Consider the following 6000-nt stretch of genomic DNA (forward strand, 5'->3'; position numbering starts at 1 on the left):
TTTCTTATGTAAACAGTGAGGGCGATACCCGTGGTTGAGCTGTGCAGCACACCAATACAAATAAAGTCATTGTGGAAAAAAACAAAGAAAGAAAGAAAGAAAGAATTCCATCCTTTTGACGAGAGGATTAATTTGGCCTTGTGTCTGTCCTAGAAATTGATCTGAAATATGTTGTGGTGAAAACTAGCAAAAAGGTTTTAAAGGATTTTTTTTTGCAGTAAGACAAATGTGGCAGGACTACTTCTCTGGCTACAAAAAAATACAATATAAAAGGCATTTAACCTCAACTCAACCAGAATCTGCAGCGTTAAAGCAGTCGTGCATATTTGACACTTTTGAATCGATTGTAAAAACAGAAAAACACACACAGCTTTTAATTTGATGTATTTGGTCATTCTATTTCACAATTAGAAAAAAAAATATTGTATTTTTCGCCTCACAAATATGACTAGCTTGGGACAACATGGAAAGGCCGGCTTATCTAAATGTTACTCAACTAAAAAACTATTTGCATAAATCAGTAATTACATCATGCAGTCTTTTCCCACATATCAAAACCAGGACAATATAAAGCACTTTAGCTGAGGTAACTTTTTCCCCCCCAGGGCAACGTCTATTTAAGCCTGAATTTAACGACATCGCTAATGTACAACCTCTAATTTTCAAAGAATCTTTGCTCTTCCATGAAACCAAAACAGGGCTATTTACACCTCTGCCAGACCACCACCTTTTATACTCCTTCCATTTGCAAGAAAAATGTGTTTTTGAAATGGCCCCAGCATTTGTGAAAAGTACACAGAAGGTGAGGAATAATGGAGACAGAAATATCCCACGCTCCAAAGGCTGCAGCTAGCGTACAGGAGAATGTCAATGGTTGGAGTGACACACACACACACACACACACACACACATTCCATATTTCTGGGAATTAGCTTACATCTCAAAACAGTACGCTGCTGCGAGGGGCCCATGCATCTGTTATCATTTTACAACCTGCCTGTAACTCAGCAGACTCCCCTGTACAATGTGCTCCACTAAGCACCTCATTATAGAAAGAGTCTACTGTAGCGCGCTGAGGTAATGGCCGGGTGGACGGGACCCTTGGGCGAGCATATCAAACGTCCACGAATGACACTCTTTTTGCCACAGAACTTGCCGTTTCCAGAAGGGAACGGCCCCCGATTGATTGACACGGGACCGCCCGATCGCAAAGCTGCTGCGCGGCGGGCGGGAAACGTTGCACAACTTTGTGAGACGGGTGCAGGGTTGCGCACGGATATTAAACGTGGAGTGTTTGACAGAGTTATCCGTCGGTGTGAGGAGATAATCAGTCTTAACGCTAGCTATTGGGTCTATTTCTGGATGAGCTTTATGTAGTAAATGTAGTACTAATGCGGAGTGGATACACTACTACAACAACAACAAAAACATAGCAGACAATTGTGCTTGGCTATCGATAAATCAATTCTTCAAGTTATTAATTTGTGTGCCTTCTTGAAAGAATTTAATTGTTTTGAAGGTTTTGAATAAAAAAGTGACAAATAATTATTAGAAGACATCTTTTTTATTTTCAACAAACAACCTGAACCAAATCTGTAGCTATGTTGTGTGCAACCAATTTCAAGGTGTAATTACAACACTTAAATCTCAAGCCATCAGCAAACGTTTGGAGTTACTTTTGTTGTAAGAATAACGGGAAAGGCAACGATTAAATGTCTCTACTTGTATATAAACGCAGTGAGTGAGAGATGTGCGCTTTTGCAGGATTTGGTAGTAGGAGACCTGTTATCATCTTATTACAGGGCGTATGAGAAAATCAACACTTGCCCAAAACTTTAAACTCCCACCTCCAGCAACCGAACCACAACCAGGCAAAACAACACCGAAGTTGTCAGGGTTCTAATTGCACCAGAATGAAGTAAATGTGGTTTTACTCGCATCCTGTCAGAAAAACAAAATATGCATGGTTCTTTTTCTAGTCTGCTTTATTGTTTTTCAGCATACTATAAATATCAAACCAATGCGATAGATCGTTACAGAAAAGATCACAATAAATGATGCTATACTTTATGCCACTGACACAATAACCCTAAGGCAGGGTAATATACTGTTACAAAACATGAGCGGTGACAAATAAACTGCAGAATGAAACACTTTAGTAGTAAATGAGTATGTATATATCTACAGGCGATACATTTTGAGTTTATCGAGTCCCAAAAATAACATTCCACCTCGTTTATTGAGTGTCATGTGGACGTAGTAATGATCGTGACAGGTCTATGCATACGTTTAATGTCATACTATGGAACATTCCAAGCAAAACAATAGAATATTTATGGAGACAAGCAAACAAAAGTTACAAAGGGCACCATTAGATGAACATGTAATGCCCCAGTCCTTTCCTTCCCATGCCAATAAGGAACGTAGTGACGATCGTGACAGGCCTGCGCATAAGTTTAATGTCATACTATGGAACATTCCGAGCAAAACAATGGAATCTTCATGGAGACGAGCAGCGGCAGGTCAAACAAAAGTTACATAGCGCACCGTTAGATGAACATGTAATGTCCCAGTCCTTTCCTTCCCATGCCAATAAGGACACATGACATGTATGAAGCGTGTGTGCTTGTGGAAGTGTGTGTGCGTGCGTGTGCGTGATTGAGTGTGTATGTGGCCTGTGCGTGACTCCTTGGCCCATGCTAAGCCCAACCTCGTGTTTCAGACTCCCCTCAGCTCCATGCGTGCGCGTCCCTTTGTCTCCCGCGCCTTGCAGCAGCAGCAGCAGCAGCGTGGTGGTGGTGGAGCAGCCTCCTCTTCCCACTCCGCACACGCTGGCACCACCCTATCCTCTCCGCACAAACCCCCACGACATGCCTCCCACACAACACGCACACATACCGCAATAACCTCCCGTGATCTGCCGCGGCTTTGATCTGCGCGCACACACGGGCGTGTTGCGGGTTTTTGTTTTTTTTTTTGCGCACAGACCGCACGTGTGGAATGTGGAGGGAATCGCCGCAACACACACAAAAAAACACGCCATGAGGAGCGCGGGATGGGGAGAACCGCGGCCTGAGTGTGTGTGTTAAGTCATGTGGCGAAACCCCCCGCGAGTAAACATCGTGTCCCGCCCGAAAACAAAGACGAGCGGGTCCCGAGCTGCGGTCAAACGCGTCACAACAGCGCGTGGGGGACAGACAGAAGAGCCGAGCTTACCTGATGTGGCATATCAACCTTTACCGCGTCTAGTCCGGGAATTCAGAGTTGTCCGAGGCCGGGGGGAAAGTTGCGCGCTATACCTGGGACTATAGCTCCACGCTGGAAAAACTTTGTCCTCGGTGTAAAAAAAAAAACTGTCAACAAAGAAGAAAAGAGGCGTGAATTAGTGTCTGGTTAAGTAATGGCCAGGCGAGCGGGATTGGCGCGGAGCTGGCCACGATGACGCACCGTTATTAGTAGTAATATTACGCAAAAAAAAAAAAAAAAAAAACGCCATTTGATACAGACAGAGTGCGTCTGGAATACACAGTTCTGATGGAAAATTACTTTTTTTAATGGGAAAATCGCACTGAATGCACAAAGTAGATGCATAATATGCGCTCGAATAAACTTTGACAATAGGGTCCAAAGAGTAACTCAATGGACTGCCCAACTTAATGTAGCTTAAAAGCGTTTGCTAAATAGTAATTAGAATGAAGCCGAATTAAAGAATAGTCCACCACAACTGTAACTGCTTGGGACAACGGTACAAATCTGCACTTTTGAGGCTGACACATAATGAAGGGGGGAAGAGTCGAATGTTTCCCAGATGAGGTTCTGGATTGAAGAGGACACGTAACCAGGGGCTCGGACACTGCAATGCAAAAGCAGCAGCGGCGGCGGCGGTCCTCGCGCTCATGCACAATGTCCAAAACACAAAGAAAAGAAAGATACAATGACCACAACAGCTGTGGAAAATGCCCGTCAGGCGTGGTTTTGTGTCGAACTGTGCGGGACATTGTGTGTGACGGTGCCGTGTCCCGCTAAAGAGACGCCGCAGCCGCGCTTCACACTGGCCCGAGCAGCGCGTGTCACTCGGCCTGAAAGCACTTCTCAGCAAAAGCGAAACAAGAAGCGGCGAAAACTGCAACACTCGCTCACTGTTCGTGGCCCGCCGCGGCGCGCACGGTAAACACGGGAAAAGTGCAAAATAACTTACATTAGTCCATGCGAAAAGACACGCGAGTAGACACCGTTAGTCCAGTTTTTAGTTCTGTATAAACATAGAGGGACAGCACTTCTTGGATAGTCCCGCCCCCCCAGTTTACCAGTCAGGCATTTCTATACATATATATGTATAATCCAGGGGGCGGCCAATCACAGCGCTGGACTGTGGAAAAGAGCGCCGCTGATTGGCTGTAGGGTTTATCAATCCACAGCTGAGCCGCCAGCTCCCTTCCAACCATATAGGGGTGTGTCGTGACGTAATAAAAAGCACTTTAAAGATGAGACACATTTTGTAAATACAAAAAGTTCAATAAAAAATGATATTGTGATGGGGGCTGTATTTATTTAATATAATATGGAGGCACTGCTGGGCTAAAGCTCAAAGCAAAAGCACTGATCAACTTATAATTACCTACTGTATGTTTATAATTATTCCATAACTTTTCAAATTCTATTTTGTAAATTAATATATTCTATAAAATAATAGCCTAGTGTATTTTGTAGGCAATAACTTATAATAACACTGCGCTAACAACTGAGCCACAAATTATTTGAATATTTTTTATTCTCAAATGGGCATTTAAAGGCTAAATGTCTAAAAAGGATCAAATGGGAGGCACAATGTTATAATGTCAAAATAATTTACCTACCTGTTGTTCTGTTTTTCTTTCATGTTGTTTATTAGGCTCTGTTATGGCATTGGTGACTAGTAGCATTATTTTAATATTTGTGTTTGTCTGTCTTAAGAACATTAAAATACCATTTAGTTTGAAAACAAAAAAGCTGTATATTTGGATTATGTATGAGTCCCTTCTACATAATACATGAAAGTTTCAATGTTGTCTTGCCCTCTTGGCCCTGGAAACTGCAGTAACTGATAGGATAAACACACAAAAACATAAAGAAGACATAAGGTGAAATATGAATTTGGGCTAATTGCTTTGTGTATACATAATCTCAGCTAATTTGTTTTGGACAAATTTAACAGTGCAGAAATGTCTCGCTGTGGTGTGCAGAAGTACCCCTGGGACGCTTTAATATAGAGCTTGAATCACCACATTACCCACTCCGCAATTAGGATTCATTATATCCATCACTTGTTTACCCGGTACATTTTGCTTATGCTATTTGAAATCGAGGAGATTACATTTTAGCAAAAGTAACCCATGACAAATATTTCACGTTAGGTCTGCAGAGCATAATCCTAATAAGTTCTCTCATTTAATAGAAACAATAAATTTGAGTTTTGTTATTCATCTTGTATTAAGCATATTTTTGTGAATTTAGCTTATGAAAATATTAGCATGAGTTTACCAGATGGGTCAGAATTCTTAAGGAGTACATTCTGTTGTGTAAACAAACTTCTGATGGTAAACAGCTGAATACACTGCCTATCAAATAACTATTTCTGCTATTAATAGTCCCAACAAAAAATATCTGGAAGTTTGCAAGGCTTAAATGGCTACTGAAGACTATACCTCATGTCCTAAGTGGTAAGGTAATATAGTTGTAGAATGCACATTTCACAGAATAAATATGGATTGATCCTAAAATTGTACAAATGTTTTTTTTTTGACTCTGTGTGGGACTAGCAAAGAGGGCACCCCCCGAAATGTATTTTATTTCATGTTAAAATTGATTTAATATAATTTTTGTTTGTTTTAGAAAGACAGACTGTGTTCAATTCGCTTTGATTTGCATTAGTGTAGTTCGTATGCCACACCACAAGGGGAGCTCTATTATCTCCGTATCTGGGGCGTCTGCTCAAAGTAAAACTGTTTCCTGTAACTACAG

The 6000-nt window shown here is 41.7% G+C and overlaps 1 protein-coding gene across 2 annotated transcripts in view; it reads right to left on the minus strand.

The window, feature by feature from the left end:
• The window catches only part of LOC140363170 (vitamin D3 receptor A), a 71634-nt gene extending 67339 nt beyond the window's left edge, over nucleotides 1–4295 (minus strand). The window contains exon 1 of one of the 2 annotated variants that reach the window (XM_072449547.1): nucleotides 4199–4295. The gene's annotated coding sequence lies outside the window, so the exon portion shown is untranslated. Of the gene's footprint in view, nucleotides 1–3216; nucleotides 3325–4198 lie in introns of those variants that run through there. The other variant, XM_072449546.1, reaches the window with a different exon arrangement.
• Nucleotides 4296–6000: the final 1705 nt, after the last annotated feature.

This window comes from Eucyclogobius newberryi, unplaced genomic scaffold (assembly GCF_026437365.1).
Source record: "Eucyclogobius newberryi isolate DKJ021-1_F unplaced genomic scaffold, fEucNew1.0.hap1 SCAF_17, whole genome shotgun sequence".
NCBI lineage: Eukaryota > Metazoa > Chordata > Actinopteri > Gobiiformes > Gobiidae > Eucyclogobius > Eucyclogobius newberryi.